Source organism: Gobius niger, assembly GCF_951799975.1.
Source record: "Gobius niger genome assembly, chromosome: 7".
NCBI classification, from domain to species: Eukaryota; Metazoa; Chordata; class Actinopteri; order Gobiiformes; family Gobiidae; genus Gobius; species Gobius niger.
Genome location: NC_136858.1, coordinates 3,315,504 through 3,335,527, shown reverse-complemented (window position 1 = coordinate 3,335,527; position 20,024 = coordinate 3,315,504). Strand labels below are relative to the sequence as shown.

The window sequence follows — 20,024 nt, the reverse complement described above, 5'->3', positions numbered from 1 at the left end:
TACACCTTTTTTTAACCATGGCTCCTGTCAGTGTGACCGGCCTGTCCGTGTGGATAATCAGCAGAAAGATTGACTTTGGTGCATTTTTTGTTTTGCACTCTTAAATGGATAGGAGATGTAAGGCCTGAAAGAGTAGTGATCTGCTCTGACTCAGCGGCTGCTCTGATGGCCCTTGAGGCAGGTAGTTCCCAGACTAGGCCTGATTTAGTGTGTGATGCCCTACTTGCCTTGTACCGGGCAGAGAGGGAGGGGACGGATGTGGACTTTTTGTGGGTCCCAGCCTATGTAGGAGTTGTGGGGAATGAAGTTGTAGACCAGGTGGCGAAGGAAGCGTTAAATAATGAAAATATAGATGTGCTGGTTGCGTTTGGTAGGTCGGAAAATCGCAGTCTCGTAAGAAAGGAAATATATGCCCAGTGGCAGCGAGAGTGGGAGGCAGAGCAGAGGGGTAGGCACTTCTATAATATTCAGAGGCGGGTCGGGGGCACTGCATCCTGGGGAAACAATAGAAGAGAGCAGGTCCTGATAACAAGGCTGCGGCTTGGACACTGTGGACTGGCGTCTGACCTCCATCTGATTGAGAAGCACAGGAACGGCCTGTGTGAGAGCTGTGGCAAAGAAGAGACGGTGAATTTCTGTGCCCTGACTTTCACATTCTAATGGAGTGTCACAGGTTTACAGTTCAAAGAAGAGCCCTTTTTTTTCAAAAATGTTTGGACTGGGATTTGGGACTGTGTCTATCAGGACGTTGCTTGGCCCTGATGCCAACCATCGGGAGGTCTATGAGGCCCTTATGGAGTTTACTTTCTAACTGGGCTGAGTGACCGAGTGTGAGGAGGGGTGTAATAACCCTGAGTAGCCAGAGAAAGGCAGCAATGCGCCGCGTGGCGTGAGTCTGCCGGAAAGCCACAAGAAGAAGAAGAAGAAGAGGTCCCTTTGCTAAAGTGGCTATGATAGTTAGCATCGAGGCTCCTTTTCCTAACTCCTTCCTAATTGACAGACCAATTCGGAAGCATCTTTTCATGGCGGACGCTGACGCACATCCGGTTTGGCGTAAGACCTCTTACTAATCTGCTCGTTTTGGACGCAGCACAAATCTTTACTGACGGATCAAATCAACCAGATTTCTGCGGCTGCTCTGCACAGTCTGCAGTCTGGTTTCACCGTGGCCAAGATCTACTTATTGATAGTTATTGATAGTTTTATGTTGCAGCTCTTGGGGATACATGTTCAGTTCTGCTGGGTCCCTTCACATGTGGGGGTTGAAGGGAATGAGCTGACAAGCTGGCTAAAAGTGCCGTCGCAGGGGATATTTCTATAAATGTAAATTTAAGGAAATCTGAACGTTAAACTATAAGGCTTTTGGGGCATGCATAGGAATATTAAAATAAGATAAAAATAAGAGGTAAAATATGGTAGACAACAATTGACATAGAACAACAGGATTGGATTTACATATGGTGTATAAAGTGATATAAAGTGATAAAGTGATAAAGTGATAAAATGATAAGAGGTGCAGAGGATCTATGTGTGGACAATCCACATAGTGCACTAGAGCAGACTACAGTCTGTCCTGAGTTATTAGCCGTAGCCTCTTGCCTGAGGGGAGGGTGTGAATAGTCCAGGGTGAGAAGGGTCAGCAGTGATCCGACCCACATGCCTCTGTGTCCTGGAGGTGAACAGGACTTGGAGAGATGGAGCGCACCGTCAATCACCTTCTCAGCAGATGGACCACACGGTGATGGAGGAGGAGAAGATTGACTCGATGATGGCCATGTAGAACTGCACCAGCATCTTGGTCGGCAGCTCTCTCTCAGCTCTACAGAGGTTAATACAATACAGTATACAGTATAACTTAACTTAAGTTTCTTCAGCTGCCGTAGGAAGAACATCCTCTGCTGGGCCTTCTTGATGAGGGAGCTGACGGTTGGCTCCCATTGGAGGTCCTGGGTGGGAGAGTCTGTCAGGGCGAGGGGGGATGATGGGGCTGTGTCTTTCCTGAAATCCACGATCATGTCCACTGTCTTCTGGGCGTTCAGCTGTTTACGATGTTGTGACGTCACGAAACGTCATTGGTTTTAGGGACAAAGTTTCATCGTTTTTTTACATGAAACTTCTGTACAGAAATAAAGCCTGATGTTTGTATTTCCTGTTTATGGGACACATTAAAATGTAGAAAATTATATTTTATGAATTTAAATGTAAATTTCTGCAGTAAATGTGGCGGTGATTTTGCCCAGAGGAAAAGTTTTTTTAATATAATTTTTAATATCATTGAAATTATTTGTGTATACACACTGTTAGAAAACATCCTAAAATGTCTGCAAATGGTTAATTTATGTATTTATGTGGTTTAGTTTTTACACAATAACCACCAAAAAGCAGAAAGTGTCTGACTTTACAGACGATCTCAAACTTGTCATCCCGCCCTTGTCCAGCAGAGGCCGCTGCTCTCTGGGTCAGCGCGGCCTGGGCGGAAGTCACATCTTTTTTTGTTTGTTTGTTTTGTTTTTTACACATTTGTGCGGAGTTGGAGCGTGGATGTTTTATAATCTGGAGTGACTGCGCGCGCCCGGGGGTGAGAGACGAAGGAAAACAAATACCGTAAAATAACGCGAGAAACAGCGGTAAAAGTCACCCGTGTGTCGCACGCGGAGGCAGCTGTGATGCTAGCGGTGCTCAGGGCTAACGCTAACTCCGCTCTGCTGCGACATTAATCACACTTTTGGGCTGAAACTGAAGCGAGAATGAACCATATGAGGTAAACTAGTGAGTTTGTGTTTGGAAATTGGAACAAAGCTATTTTCACTCATTCAAGGGCGCTGATTTAAACTGCCCATATAAGGTAAACTAGTTTCATAAAAGGCCAATGTTACACTCGCATTTCCTCTTTTGTGTTCATACATTTGTTGATGTGGATGATCATAAGGAGGCCTCGCTCCTTTAGGCAATAAGAAAGAATGTTTGGGAAAACTTGTGCAAATCAAACTTTAAAACTTGAGCTGTAGATACTGACACAAACATGAGGGGAAATATATAGTTTTGTTGAAAGTTTTCACATCAAAATCAGGCATGTAGCTCCGAGTAGAGAGGGCCAACATTGTCGATATTTTCTGTAAACAAGTCGTGATAGAGCCTGGTTAAATGTGTGCAGAGAAAACTTCCTTTGAATCTGTTGAATCTGCAAGCCGACTCTAGATAGTTTTCCATTGACGTCACACTCCCGCATAGTTCCATTTGGCGCCATCGTGTGTGTCAAGGGTCTAATTGTTTGTGTTACAGATCATTAATATATATCGTGAAGAAATAGTGCTCACACCTGTTTTGTGTGGGGCTGATCCCGACATGACGAACAGAAAATGTCTCAATATCCCAAAAGTAATTCATCACTAAGGAACAGAAACAGAAAAACTGCCGTACGAGAGATTTAAACTATGCCCGCCTACCACTCGTCCCGAGTGTTGGGTCTGACTTTACGGGGCAGCCTGTGCTAATTCCGCTCTGTGTCTGAGTCTCATGCCTTGGCTGATGTACCCTGGTTTGGCCAGGGTCTGTCAGCTTTTATATGACAAATAACAAATAAATAAGAAAAAGCGGCATCAAACAGATTTGACAACGGGGCTAGCTTCTAGCATGAAATAAAGCAAGTCTACGATGACCTCGTAGTAGACTTGTATTATTTCATGCTGCTGCCAAACGCAAACCAGGTGCAGTTAGCAGCTAGCAGAGAAATGAGCACGACGTGCTGCCTGCAGACCTCCACTGTGGGGTCGCTTCCGTTGCAGGCTCCACTGTCAGGACGCCTCCACTGTCAGGACGGGAAGTGCGTACTTTTTTTGGGTGGGGGCGGGGGAATGAGTGCGTTTAAATGCCGATTTTACCCGCCTTTTAATTCGAGGGAGGCCGGCGAGTCAGCGTATGTCCAGAGTAGCGGTGAGTTGCTGATTTTGCAACTCACAACTACTTTGGACTCAACCGCCACAACTCTAACCAGTGGTGTAGTGTACGTGTAACGCAGGTATACGCTATATAACCACTAGAAAACCTGCAGCATTACCGTATAACCACTACGTTTATCACTCACGTGCGCACTGTTATTTTCTCTCTGTCCAATTAGACACCAGCCCAAACTTGACAACAATTTCCTCGACTTCTCATCCCTCTCTCTCTTTCTCCGTCTCTGACGACAGACACGGTTCCCTCTAGGCTGCGCTCGTGCTCCCGTGTTGTCTGGGTATAAAATAAAACCCTGAGAATGGCTGATAATAATGGAGGCTTATTAACGATCCTCATGGCGCTGGAGGAGTCAGCTCAGCGTCTCCTCTGTCTACGCCACCTTCCCTGTTCATCCCCGCTCTGAGAGTCCTCCATGTCGCCCATCTATGCGCATTTCTCAGTCTCTGCAGGGGCTCGTGACAGCGACATTGGGCAAAGGCAGTGACAGGTGCGGGCTAGTCTGTGTTTTACAACAAAGCGCTGAAGTGCGTTTTACATTCGGACTCTGGAGCTGTCGCTGAAGGATTGAAAGAGTCTGTAAAGTGGATGCGCCCCGCCTACAGCGCTGCCCGAGCCACGCGCTCCCCTTCATTCAAAACATTGTCCAAAAACAAGTCCTTCTCCACAAAGCAGCGCGCAGGGGGTTGTGTATGTGGGCTGCGCAGCCACTCGTTCTACAGTGCGAGAGTCCTGACATCAGCTGATATGATCAGAGTGTGTGGGGTTAGGGCACACTGGGCTTTATTCATTTATATTTTCACACTGTTTCTGCCCTGGAAAACTGGGAAGTCGATGTGCTACGACGCTCTGTGACTGAAAACAAAGGGCAATAACTTTGTTTCCTTAACTTTGCGGGAGGAGCGAAACAGCGCCGCCAATTTGACGCTGGTGGCCTAGAAGTGTACTGCATCCGTACTGCAAGGCATTACAGAGAGAGAATGAAAGGCGAGAGTTAAGAGTGTTAGTATTAACCATAAACGGCCGGACCGCGGAGATAGATTTTACGTGATATTTTTTGTACCAATTAACACTTCTGGGAGGAAAGCGATTCAACCTGAAGTGCGTTCGCGATTTTATTTTGAAACGTATCCCGTGCATCCCGTCCTGACAGTGGAGGCGTACTGACAGTGGAGCCTGCAACGGAAGCGACCTCACAGTGGAGGTCTGCAGGCAGGTGCCTCTCGAAATGAGAGACTCGGACAAATCACGGAGGAAGCACAGGCCGTCCCCGTAAAGTGAGACCCGGCGAGAGCGAGAGGCGGCCGGGGAGGCGAGAGCGAGGCGGCCGCTGTTACTCTCTTCGTTCATCAGGAGGTAAACGCCGCACAGATTGGCGCTGTTATAAATACAGCCATTCCTCATTGTTTAACCGCTCACATGACAGCTGTTTGTTTGGTTTGATGGACAAGTTTAAGTGCACGCTATGGCCTACGTTTTATATGGTTATGATTACCGTGCATGTGTATCACAATGATTATGTTAGCCTACCCATCACATGGCTCATTGTGAGTGAAAAAAACACATTAGCGACTATAGAACGGCCGTAGTAGACACAATTATTCATGAAATGTGCATGCAAGTCGTGCATAAACATTGTCGAACGCCACCCACAATGGCGGCGCGGCGCAGAGGATCATGGGAACGGAAAACCATCTATTGACTCTCAAAGGCCTGACCAACCAGAGCTTTAGGTGTGAAGCAGGAACAATGAGCTGGAAAGAGGAGGAGGGGGGGCAGCAGAGGTTTCATCCACAGAGGTGAGGGGGGGCTCCTTTGGGGAGGGGCTTTCCACACAGTGCTATAAAAGCCCCGTGACTTCCAGCTGGACTCTGGGCCTGTGTGTGACCCTGTCTGTGAGTTGGGAAACATAGACTGGACTTTCTTCTGCAGCTCCAGCGCTCGATTTAAGCTTCACCTTTTTATTACTGATGTACAAAAACCAGCGTGGTTAAAACTATGATATACAGCCCAGCATTGTCTCACGGATCATTGCACTTTTTAGAAAAAGAAAAACTCTTTGGAGCCAGGCTTTTCAGCAGTTTAAACGAGGAGCAAAACGACAGGAATCCTGTTTCCAAAGTGTCTTTTGGAGTTTGTTGCTGATTCACAGTGAGCTGCTGGGGGAGGGGTGATATTGTATGTGTGAATGAGAACAGAGGAAGGGGGAGGGTCACACCAGGTCAAACTACATTTAGTGTTTTACACAATAATGTGAGTGACACAACACTAACTCCTGTTTCTGTCTGCAGAGAAATGGACCCAGCTCAGCCTCTGCAGACTCCCCGCACACAGGGAAAGACATACAGCTGTGAGCAGTGTGGGAAGACCTGTACTTACTCATCCAACCTAAAAAAACACATGAGTATCCACACTGGAAAGAGGCCATACAGCTGTGAGCAGTGTGAGAAGACCTTTACTCAGTCATCGAACCTAAAAACCCACATGAGGATCCACACTGGGGAAAAGCCCTTTGAGTGTGGCCTGTGTGGACATAAGTTTACTGAGTCTGCAGTTCTGAAAATACACATGAGGATCCACACTGGAGAGAGGCCATACAGCTGTGAGCAGTGTGAGAAGACCTTTACTCACTCATCCAACCTCAAAGACCACATGAAGATACATGCTGGGGGAAAGGAATACAGCTGTGATGAGTGTGGGAAGTCATTTAATCAGCTCTCAGTTCTCAGGCAACACAAGAGAGTCCATGATGGACTAAAGCCGTACGAGTGTGAGCAGTGTGGGAAAACATTCAGTCGGTCACAGCTTCTTGAATGTCACATGAGGATCCACACTGGAGATAGGCCATACAGGTGTGAGCAGTGTGAGAAGACCTTTACTCACTCATCCAGCCTAAAAAAACACATGAGGATCCACACTGGAGAGAGGCCATACAGATGTGAGCAGTGTGAGAAGACCTTTACTCAGTCATCCCACCTAAAGGACCACATGAAGAGGATCCACACTGGAGAGGAACAGCTGTGATGAGTTTGTTTCAGATCTTTTCAGATCAAATGGGCTTCATGACATGAACATGTCTGTGTCGTTCACAGAGACTTATGTTTTACAAATACTGATGCTGATGTTTTTAAGGGAGGTCATAGAATGTAAATCTTCATCTAAATCTTACTGATGTAAATAGTGTCTTCATTGCCTTGTGCCTTGTGCTGTTTTCCTCATGTGTTTTTTCATTCCTGTTTGTGTCGTTCACAGAGACTTATTGAGTCGACTGTTTTTCAAACTCGTGTTTCAGACTCGCTGATGTTTTAGTGTTTAGTGAATGTAAAGCTTTTCACTGATTTGACACTGTTTAACCTCTTAACCCCCACCTGAACCAACAACATTTTCTCCAGTTCCTCATTACACAAATCTACAAGCTTCTTGACTGGAGTTTACAGCCTATGAATAGACCAGTGTGACCCCTCATTTGAAAGCTAAGACCTACAAACGTCACATTTTTGTATCTTTTTGGTTGTGTTTCTGACACTTTTTTGTTGCTTTTTCATGACTTTTTGTCCTCCATTTTGTTGTGTCTTTGTAACTTTTTTGTTGCTTTTTCAGCGCCTTAATTTTGTCTTTCTTAGAATAAAATATTGTTTTTCAAAGAATTTGAATCAGAGTTTTGTACCAGTGGGTTTTAGCCACTATGTTGTGAAATCCCGTAAATGGACGATTCATTTTGAAAGCATTTTACGGTCTGTGTTTAATACGCTGTCGTAGTTTACGTGACGTCACAAAATGAAATTTGTTTTGGGGCCAAAGTTAGTTTATATATGAGGCGTATGTACAGACATAAACCATGATGTATTTGTTTTCTGCTTATGGGACACATTAAAATGTAGAAAAAGATTTTATGATTGTATTAATATATAGTTCAATGCTGTGAAATCATGGGATATTTGTGTCATTTTCTGGCACATGATGTTGGACAGAGGTGATAGAAAAGTAAGAGGGCATCCATGGGTTTCTTCAAAGGGACAGAGCTTTTTCACACGACCGTTCACAAAACTAGAATGTGACCTGAAGTAACGAGACACAGTAGGTGGCGCTATACACCTAAGCTGTTGGTCACCGCCTGCCAATAAACCAAAGAAGAAGAAGAAGCACCATTCTTCAAATCTTTACTGATGGATCAAAGCAACCAGATTTCTGCGGCTGCTCTGCACAGTCTGCAGTCTGGTTTCACCGTGGCCAAGATCTACTTATTGATACTCATTGATAGTTTTTGAGAGTTATTGATAGTTATTGATAGTTTTATGTTGCAGCTCTCGGGGATACATGTTCAGTTCTGCTGGGTCCCTTCACATGTGGGGGTTGAAGGGAATGAGCTGACAAGCTGGCTAAAAGTGCCCTCGCAGGGGATATTTCTTAAATGTCAATTTAGGGAAATCTGAAGCAAAATCACTCATTCACCAACGTATAAAGACTTTGTGGTAAGACGTTTGGGATCAATTTGTCAAGGGCAGACACTTGTATACGATTCCAAATGCTGTTACTTTAGTAAGTAAGGCTCCTACAGGCCGGTGCAGAAGAGAATCAGAATCAGAATAGTTTTTATTGCCAATGTTTGTAAACAGGTTCACAAACTAGGATTTTTTTCTTGGTGAGACGTGCAACATTAAACACAAAACACATATAACACAGAGTTTAGATAAAAATAAGCTATAAACTTTAAACTATAAGGCTTTAGGGCATGCATAGGAATATTAAAATAAATAAGATAATAAGAGGCAAAATATGGTAGACAACAATTTATTGGATTTACATACTGTAAGGTGTATAAAGTGATAGTGATATAAAGTGACATACAGTGATAAAGTGATATAAAGTGATAAAGTGATATGTAGCCTTAACGCCTGCATGTATTTTCAATTATATAAACAAATATATTATCAGTGTTTTTGCTTTCAAGCTGATGCTAAATTAAGTGGAGATTGTTGTTATGTCGCACATAGTACAGATATAGTTTTATATAGTTTTAGGTATGTTGCAAATCGGCAACAACAGGCAAAAGTTGTAAATATATTAAAGTGACAAAATTTGTTTGTTCTGAATGATTACAAATGTAAATGCACTGTAAGATACACTGAGCACTTGTGTATTCAGGTTAGGATAGGAGCACTGGTAACAGGAAGGGCATCATGATTTTCAGTAACATCTTTATTACTGCTGTTCCTGTCATCAGTGCCTTCCCTGCTGCTGCTGTTTTCATCACCTGATGCAGGGAGGAGGGAAAAAAAGCACTTTATAAAGGTGCAGACAATTTATCTACAAAATATCTACAGTTTGTATGACTAATTATCATATTTTGCTCCCTTTCCTGAGGTTTTATAATACATTGTACATCAGATACCTCAATTTACCATTACTTATTTGCAAATTATATTATAATTGCACATTATTTTCGGACGTGGAATTCTTGTTTGTGGTCCAATTGATCCACTTGGTGGTCGCTTTGCAAACAACACCAATGGTTTCATTTTGTTCTGTGTAAAAAAGGGATAACTTTTTTTTTATATCCTTGTATGTTTTTGTTACAATGATTATAGAATTTCACTAAAATGGCATGTTCTAAAAAACTTTTTTTCGCACTGCAATAAATCTAAATACTACTAAAATGAGGTCACTGTGGCCACCAGATGGAGCTACTGCAGTTTTCCTTCATGGCCTGATGTTGCCGATTTACAACGTACAGAAATCTTCAAATAACAAAAAAAAAATCCATCACACGAAGTTCATTCCAATCAATAATCTAAAGATGGAAACGAAGAGCTGCTACATAATTTTATTTTAGCACAACTCAATTTACATTTGAAGATTTCATCAAAGTTGCTGCCTCGATTTGCAGAAATGCTATTTCCGCTAAATAATTACATTGACATATTCACTTTATAAATATCAAACAGTATTAACCCTTTAAATGCCAGTGTTTGTCATATACGACCATCAGTAATGTTGAATAATATGAAATAATTCTAAAATTACACCTTTTTTTTAACCATGGCTCCTGTCAGTGTGACCGGCCTGTCCGTGTAGATAATCAGCAGGAAGATTCACTTTGGTGTATTTTTTGTTTCAGTGTAAAGTTAGTTTGTTTAGTTGTGCCCCACAGACTCCCAAAATGCAGACTTTTAGAGACCCCCCCATTATACAAAGCCCGACACATATTTTTCCTACATTTGCCATTTTTCTGCATCAAACTGCTCACAATTATGCAAAATGTCAGAATTTATTTTCATTTTTTTTTACTAAATGACCACATTTTCAGTGTATCCTGAAACCAAGGCTTTGCATTGGTATTGACATGTAACTGTTATCGACTCAATAATTTTCGGACACATTTCACTTTGGCTGAAATCATTGTGACCGTTTCACCCACATGAATAATCAGTGGGAAGATTAAGTTTGGGACAGTTTTTGTTTTGGTCTAATATCAGTTTGAAAAATAGTTACTCCCATAGTGTCACAGACGTGTCCCATTGACTTACATTGAATCAGCAGATTTTCACCCGCCTGCAACATGAAGTGAAACAATATATTTGTTCTTTTACTGCCCATTTTCTGGCAGCAGATCCGTCTCATCAGAATTTTTTACTGAATTCTGTAAGATCTATATCAAGCCCAATGGCCCACCTGAAGAAGCTAAAGTGGTCGTCGTGAGGAAAATTGAGGAGCTGGATCAGTACTGCTAACTATGGCCAAGTGTGAAGGTACAGACTCAACTGGACTCATGAATATACACCACGTCACATTTAGAAGGACTTGACAATCTCACACCAGAAAAGAAAAACAATTTATCACTTTGGGTTAAGCAGCATGAGAATATGGAATTACAAGCATTCGAGTACACAGATTACAATGAGCATGATTTGGAGAATAACATTGATCCGGACAATCATCTTTTCAATCACATCAATAATAACTGCTGTTATTATTCTGAGGAGCAATATGACAGTATAAATAAGGATGGGAATTTTTCACTGATCTATATCAATGCTAGAAGCCTATACACAAACTTTTCACAAATTAAATGTTACCTGAGTCAATTTACACAACCCTTTAGTGTTGTTGCAATTACCGAAACATGGATTAATCCCAACAAGAATATGAATTTTAACCTGGAAGGTTATGAGTTTGTTCATTTAATTTATGAATAATAATAATAAATTTATGAATAAGCATAGTTTACTATTGGAGTGTCAGTATGGTTTTAGGGCTAAGCGCTCCACAGCCATGGCACTTACAGATACAGTTGAACAAATATCATCTGCTCTTGGTCAAAAACCTCATGCAATCGGAATAATTGTGGATTTAAGCAAAGCATTTGATACGATAGATCACACAATTCTACTCAGAAAATTAGAACGCTACGGTATCAGGGGTATAGCCTTACAATGGGTGAAGAGCTATCTCAGTGAAAGAACACAATTTGTAAGAAAGGGTGAATATAGATCTAGTTGTTTAAATGTCAATTGTGGAGCTCCACAAGGATCTGTATTAGAACCAAAATTCTTTATTTTATATATCAATGATTTGCACCAGGTGTCATCAATATTAAAACCCATATTGTTTTGCTCCATGTAAGCTTTCCCTGCCAGCATCTTACACCCTGCAGTTATGTGCTGGATTGTCTCATTGGCCTCTTTGCACAGTCTACACCTGGGGTCTTGTCTGGTGTGGTAGATCTGGGCCTCTATTGCTCTGGTGCTCAAGGCCTGCTCCTGTGCAGCCATGATGAGTGCCTCTGTGCTGTCCTTTAGTCCGGCTCTGTCTAGCCATTGGTAGGATTTCTGTATATCCGCCACTTCAGTTATGTTTCGGTGGTACATGCCGTGTAGGGGCTTGTCCTCCCATGACGGGACCTCCAGCACCTCATCTTCTGTTCCCCATTGTCTGAGACATTCACTGAGCACGTCATCTGTCGGAGCCTTGTCCTTGATGTACTTTTGGATCTTGGATGTTTCATCCTGGATAGTGGCTCTCACACTCACTAGTCCTCGGCCTCCTTCCTTACGGCTAGCGTACAGTCTCAGAGTGCTGGACTTGGGGTGGAACCCTCCGTGCATGGTTAGGAGCTTTCGCGTCTTAACATCTGTGGTCTGTATCTCATCCTTTGGCCAGCTTATTATTCCTGCAGGGTATCTGATTACTGGCAGGGCGTAGCTGTTTATTGCCCGGGACTTGTTCTTGCCATTGAGCTGGCTTCTTAGGACCTGCCTTACTCGTTGAAGGTATTTGGCCGTAGCCGCTTTCCTTGTCACCTCTTCGAGGTTGCCATTTGCTTGTGGGATTCCGAGGTACTTGTAACTGTCCTCAATGTCTGCTATTGTTCCTTCTGGGAGTGAGACCCCTTCTGTGTGGACTACCTTCCCTCTCTTAGTCACCATCCGACCACACTTCTCTAGTCCGAATGACATCCCAATGTCTGCACTGTATATCCGGGTGGTATGGATCAGTGAGTCGATGTCTCGCTCATTCTTAGCGTACAGCTTGATGTCATCCATGTAGAGGAGGTGACTGATGGTGCCCCCGTTCCTGAGTCAGGATCCATAGCCAGTCTTGTTGATTATTTGGCTGAGGGGGTTCAGACCTATGCAGAACAGCAGTGGGGACAGGGCGTCTCCTTGGAATATGCCACATTTGATTTAAAGAAGTGAATCAGTAAAAAGATGAAACTCCTGAAAAATAAACTAATGTGACAGTTTTTAAACTAAGCAAATAGTTACATCACAATCATTTAAGAAATAATAAAATATTAGATCAAATGAACTTTCCCAAAGTCAGTTTTCTTTCTTTAACATGATGTATAAATGTAGATGTTTGACCTTTAAAGTGGCTGCAGTTCTTGGACAGGCTGTTGTTGTGCTCTTGAGCAGGACACAGAATCCCTGTGGACCCCATGGACTGGAACCTGAAGCCGGTTAAGTTTGCAATAGTGTAAAAAAGATATTGAAAAACAGCCGGTCTATGTGGGGTTTGAACCTAAAACAGCGGAGAACGGTCCCAGCCTGGTCCAGACTTTTAAAGTGGCCTATTTATTGTTTTATCCTGACTCTATAGAATTCCCTTTAACTGCTGTTCGTCTTCAAGGGGGACGTAAAGACCCTGAAGAAGTGTCTGCAGAATCGCTCGGCGGCTGAGCTCGAGGACCTGCTCAGCTTCATGAGTTCGAGCAGGCCGAGGCGAGGCCTCCTTAAATATAATTCAAGCACCACCTAAAAAGGTCAGAAAAAAATACATAAATGTAATATACAGCTGGAGTTCAGTCCACTGATCATCGCAGCGGGAAAAGAGGGGGTTGAACTACTGCTGGACGCCTACGGAGTCGACACCGGAACAATTGTATCATTTAACCCTTTTCCTCGTGGGGAAGAGAGAACCCACAAGACCAGGCCCCGGCCAACACATCGGGGACTCAAGAACAAGAAACAAAGACACACGGGTGATTAAGGAGAGCCACGAGCCAGCGAGTGCTCACCTGAAAACACCGGGGCTGGTCGGGTTCGTGGACCTGCTGCTCATTTAATGTAACTGGACAAAGAAATACAAAATGGTTAATATTGGGAAAATATCCAATATCCAGGTTAATTTATGCCTAAAACTGTTAGACTCTCGTCGATTTCACACTAAAAGATTAACAGCACAAAGAGGTTAATGTTGTGGCTTTTATAATTATAACCAATTGTAATTTTCTTCTTTTTTTGTTTTTGTAATTCATGCTCAATATTTCTTTGAAAAGGGTAAGCCTGGAATCTTCATTTATTAAAAAAAGTAAAATGCCTCAAAATAGAAAAGAAAACAATGACTGTCTGTCAGGGCTCATTATTTGGGAAACAGCTCCACCCTGTGGCCGTGTATATACTCTTTGTGACGTCTGTAATCTTTAAATATTAGGCCTAATTTGCGCTAGTTTAGGTGTAATGATGCTCTGGGTTTTAAAACGCAGAGCTAACGTTAGCATTAGCATCTAGTAGATTAGCTGCTGAATGAACCACTTGATCATAGGTCATACCGCCTTTGCTATGCCCAATCCCGTCAGATCTTGGAAGCTAAGCAGGGAAGGGCCTGGTCGGTACTTGGATGGGAGACCGTTTGGTAACACCAGGAAGCCTGGGGTGAATGTGGTGTGTGAGTGAGTGGTTGGTGGTGGTCGGAGGGGCCGATGGCGCAGACTGGTTGCCTCGCTTCCGTCAGTTTACCCCAGGGCAGCTGTGGCTACAACAGTAGCTTATCACCACCGAGTATGGAGTGAATGAATAATGACGACAATGTAGCGCTTTGAGAAACTTGTTAATACAGGCTTGTAAAGCGCATTACAAGTGTAAGGCATTATTATTATTATTATCTAAAGCTACAAAACTACATCGTATTCTTCATGATTTAAAAAGAATGATAATATAAACGTGACTAAAAGCTGGAAAAGTAATTAAAAGTTCTCAGACGATCTCTGCCCATTATTTTTGCTGTGTCACTGTGAAGGTTAGCACTAGCGTTAGCATTAGCAGCTAGTCGATTAGCTGCTGAATGAACCACTTGATCTACAGCTACAAAAGTACACCGTAGGCTGTATGATTTTAATCTTATGACAATATAAAAGGGACAGACTAAACACTGACGCTGTAATAACATTATAAAGAACCAGCGAAAAAGTTACACAAGTAAAAGTCACTAATGCTAACACGGGTTTCAGTCGATCAGTTTAAAAACGTTAAACGACAACAGGTCACTTCCATGGCTTCCTTTTCACGTCGATAAACAAATAAAACAAATAAAATGTTTTGTTCACATGTAAAGTAGAAGTTCTCAGATGATTTGTGCTCATTATTTTCGATGGCTGAGATCTGCTGTGTCACAGGTTAGCGCCTCCTGTGGGTGAATGTCTCTCAGGCATGAACGTTTTTACACTGAGCTAAACCCACTGTGATCATTATTACTCGTCATTAACGTTTGCTTGTGTCATTTTGTGTCTTTATAAAGTCTTTACAGCTTCAGCTTTTACTCTGTCCCTTTCATATAATCCAGGGCTGTGAGACATTGGTCGGCCCAGAGCTGGGGGGCCTTTTCTTGTCTCGTAATCCAACAACATTATAATCCAAAGACAAGTTGATGCTCTGGGTGGCTGAGCACATCAAGTGTTGCAAGACAAAAGCGAGTTGTACCTCAAAGTATGTGAATGGCTCTGACGGAGGGGGGGCAGCACCACCCACATGGCCATTAGAAGCTGTTTCAAATGTGAGAGAGGCGTTTAAGCAAATGCCCAGTTCTCCCCTTCATCGTCACGGCCCTGCCCAAAGGTACAATGAGACAAAGCTTTGTGCATATTTGAGGGCAGTCAGTCACATGTTTAAAACATCGTCTGCACTGAAGTCAGGGACAGGGCGGCCCTGGCCTTCAGGGGGCCCTCAGCACAATCTGACTATAAGGGGCCCTCACCACGTCAGCATCACACAGATTCAACAACTGATGATTTACATTCCACACTCCACACAACAGCCGTCTTCATCTTCACGTATATGTTTCAAATACCAACAATAAGAGGCAGAGAACACCTGACATCATGATTTCCTCTTTTCATCTGCATTTTAATATGGTGCAGTTGAGTCGACAGCCCTGATAATAATATTGAAACAATGTGGAGTCTGAGGACGACTCTTTGTTTCACACTGGAGTGCTGTTGTTGATGACAGACCTGATCTGGGCTCAGTGCATTTGAATGTGAATACAAATAAACTTGCCTTGCCTGCCATGCAGACCTCCAGGACCCCCCTCCCTTGCCTTATATTATAGCCCTAAACCACAACCAGACAGCATTGGTTTAGTCATGTCTCGAAACTAGACCTATTTTTTTCCCTAAAATGGTTTGGATGTGTTGTCAGTGATTCCCTCTTTGAGTCTGAATGACTGTAATGAAAAAATATGTCCCAGGAGTGTCTATGGATGTTGATTCAACAGGCTCCACCCTCCTCATGATGTCCATAAACAGAACTGTAAAAACAACTCAAAACAAGATTTCTTGCTCCTCTTGTAAGGCAGGGAAAATATATTTACAACAAGTGCAGGCATTCATTTTAAAGGTACGAGTCCAATTTTTTCATTACCCAGATTTAGTTGATTTACAGGGTTTTTAATAGTTTTTCCAAAAAGCCGTGGGAAATGTGTGGGAATCTCAAATAGTCGTCAAAAAGATGCATTCAGGGACAATGTTTGAGGTGGGAAAAAATATGTTATTTTTGAAAGAAAATTGCAAAACTTCATAATTCTGATTATGAGACGGATCTGCTGCAAGAAAATGGGCAGTAAAATCAATCAATCAAACTTTATTTATAAAGCGCTTTTCATACCGAAAGGCATCACAAAGTGCTTTACAGATACAACATTTAAAGCAATACGCCTGGGACAACCTCCCATAAAACATGAACGTTCTCTGCAGCCCTGAGCTCCTCCTCAGCCCTGAGCTCCTCCTCAGGTGGTTCCAGAGGCGAGGGCCATAATATTGAGTCTTTTTGTTGACTTTAGGAATAACTAGGAGACCCCTGCCGGAGGAGCGAAGTGGCCGTGAAGGTTCATAAGGTAAAAGCAGTTCTGAAAGATAAGAAGGACCAAGACCATTAAGACATTTAAAAAACATTAAAATCGATCCTGAAACACACGAGGAGCCAATGCTGTGATTCTCAAACCGGTGTAATGTGGTCCCGCCTCCTGGTCTTCGTCAGGACACGAGCTGCTGAAGTTTATAAAAGTTGTAAACCTGAGATCCTCTTTTTGGGAAGACCAGAAAGCAGGGCATTACAGTAGTGGATACGACTGGTGATAAAAGCATGCATGAGCGTCTCCGTGTTGGCCCAAGAGAGAATGGGGCGACTCTGGCTATGTTCTTTAGATGGTAAAAACCTATCTTTGTGATATTCTTAATGTGTGGAATAAACACCAGCTCAGAGTCAAAGATCACACCAGGTTCTTCACCTGTGAGGAAGGATTAAAGACAGTGACTGTAGTTTGGGTAAAAGTCTCTCTCTGGGCCTCAGGGCCGATGATTAACATTTCAGTTTTGTCCTGGTTAAGCTGGAGAAAGTTTTCTGCCATCCAGGATTTAATATCTAAAATGCAGTTTATGAAGTGCATCTATTGACCTGGTGTCATCAGGAGACATGGAGATGTATAACTGTGTATCATCAGCATAACTGTGAAAGTTGACCCCGTGTCTCCTGATGACATCACTAAGAGGGAGCATATACAGATTAAAAAGCACTGGGCCTAAAATTGAACCCTGGGGCACACCACATGTGATTCCATGCACCTTAGAGGAGCAGGTATCCACACTCACCATGAACGTCCTGTCTGTGAGGAAGGAAACCATTTGTGTACAGCACCAGAGAGGCCGATGTGTTTTAAACGAGTTAAAAGAATAGTGTGGTCGACTGTATCAAAGGCAGCGCTCAGATCCAGAAGAATCAACACTGTGACCTTCTGTGAGTCTTATTTAATCTAAAGTCATTTAAAATCTTTAAGAGGGCGGTCTCGGTGCTGTGGTTTACCCTAAAGCCGGACTGGAATTCCTCAAGGACATTATGTGCAGTAATAAAATCATTAAGTTGGATAAGGACAAGTTTTTCGGGCTTTGTATAATGGGGGGTCTCTAAAAGTCTGCATTTATAATGGGAGTCTATGGGGCACAACTAAACAAACTGACTTTACACTGAAACAAAAATACGCCAAAGTGAATCTTCCTGCTGATTATCCACACGGACAGGCCGGTCACACTGACAGGAGCCATGGTTCAAAAAAAGCTGTAATTTTATAATTATTTCATTATTCAACATTACTGATAGTCGTATATGACAAACACTGGCATTTAAAGGGTTAATACTGTTTGATAATTTATAAAGTTAATATGTCAATGTAAAGAGGACTCTTTCATGAAAACAATGAAAAAAAAATATCTAAAAAATATTAACCTTTGACAATTTTATGGCCGTGTAAAGCATCAAAATGCACCGAACGTACGAAACACTCCCAGTGGTGGCAGAAAGTTAACGGTTCATTTGTCACCAATAAAAAGTTGAACATTTTGGATTTGCCTGAATCTTTGTCTTTGAACATGAAAATTAAAGCCACTTTTGCGGAACAGTGCAGGTTTTATAGACATGCATGTTTGGAAATAAATGACGTACAAACTCCATTTGTTTACGACGTTGTGACGTCACGAAACGTCATTGGTTTTAGGGACAAAGTTTCATCGTTTTTTACATGAAACTTCTGTACAGAAATAAAGCCTGATGTTTGTATTTCCTGTTTATGGGACACATTAAAATGTAGAAAATGATATTTTATGAATTTAAATGGAAATGTCTGCAGTAAATGTGGCGGTGATTTTGCCCAGAGGAAAAGTTTTTTTAATAGAATTTTTAATATCATTGAAATATTTTTTTTATATAAACTGTTAGAAAACATCCCAAAATGTCTGCAAATGGTTAATTTACGTATGTATGTGGTTTAGTTTTTACACAATAACCACCAAAAAGCAGAAAGTGTCTGACTTTACAGACGATCTCAAACGTATCATCCCGCCCTTGTCCAGCAGAGGCCGCTGCTCTCTGGGTCAGCGCGGCCTGGGCGGAAGTCACAGCTTTTTTATTTATTTTATTTATTTTTTTACACATTTGTGCGGAGTTGGAGCGTGGATGTTTTATAATCTGGAGTGACTGCGCGCGCCCGGGGGTGAGAGACGAAGAAAAACAAATACCATAAAATAACGCGAGAAACAGCGGTAAAAGTCACCCGTGTGTCGCACGCGGAGGCAGCTGTGATGCTAGCGGTGCTCAGGGCTAACGCTAACTCCGCTCTGCTGCGACATTAATCACACTTTTGGGCTGAAACTGAAGCGAGAATGAACCATATGAGGTAAACTAGTGAGTTTGTGTTTGGAAATTGAAACAAAGCTATTTCCACTCATTCAAGGGCGCTGATTTAAATTGCCCATATAAGGTAAACTAGTTTCATAAAAGGCCAATGTTACACTCGCATTTCCTCTTTTGTGTTCATACATTTGTTGTAGATGTGGATGATCATAAGGAGGCCTCGCTCCTTTAGGCAATAAGAAAGAATGTTTGGGAAAACTTGTGCAAATCAAACTTTAAAACTTGAGCTGTAGATACTGACACAAACATGAGGGGAAATATATAGTTTTATTGAATGTTTTCACATCAAAATCAGGCATGTAGCTCCGAGTAGAGAGGGCCAACGTTGTCCATATTTTCTGTGAACAAGTCATGATAGAGCCTGGTTAAATTTGTGCAGAGAAAACTTCCTTTGAATCTGTTGAATCCGCAAGCCGACTGACTCTCAAAGGCCTGACCAACCAGAGCTTTAGGTGTGGAGCAGGAACAATGAGCTGGAAAGAGGAGGGGGGTTAGGGGCAGCAGAGGTTTCATCCACAGAGGTGAGGGGGGGGGGGGCTCCTTTGGGGAGGGGCTTTCCACACAGAGCTATAGAAGCCCCCAGTGACTTCCAGCTGGACTCTGGACCTGTGTGTGACCCTGCCTGTCTGTGGGAGCTGGAGAAACATAGACTGGGAGGAAGAGCCACAAAGACTCTGCTGGTTTGGAGGAAATATCCAGGACTCACAGAGCGGCTCCACAGTCTGTGCTGCTGCTGCCCCCCCAGCAGTCTTTCTGCACACAGGTGAGGAGGATCTGCACACAGACACACTCACATCAGCCAGGTCAGGTCAAAGTAGGTTCTAAACTCAAGTCAAGACGTGTTTCACAATGAAACATAGACTGGACTTTCTTCTGCAGCTCCAGCGCTCGATTTAAGCTTCACCTTTTTATTACTGATGTACAAAAAACAGCGTGGTTAAAACTATGATACACAGCCCAGCATTGTCTCACGGATCATTGCACTTTTTAGAAAAAGAAAAACTCTTTGGAGCCAGGCTTTTCAACAGTTTAAATGAGCAGCAAAACGACAGGAATCCTGTTTCCAAAGTGTCTTTTGGAGTTTGTTGCTGATTCACAGTGAGCTGATGGGGG

The 20,024-nt window shown here is 42.7% G+C and overlaps 1 long non-coding RNA gene across 1 annotated transcript in view; it reads left to right on the top strand.

Annotated features, from left to right (window-relative positions):
- Positions 1-1,418: 1,418 nt before the first annotated feature.
- The window catches only part of LOC306965865, a 121,125-nt gene continuing 102,519 nt past the window's right edge, over positions 1,419-20,024 (top strand). The window contains exon 1 of the long non-coding RNA XR_013793071.1: positions 1,419-1,487. This is a non-coding gene — a long non-coding RNA (uncharacterized lncRNA). The remainder of the gene's footprint in view (positions 1,488-20,024) is intronic.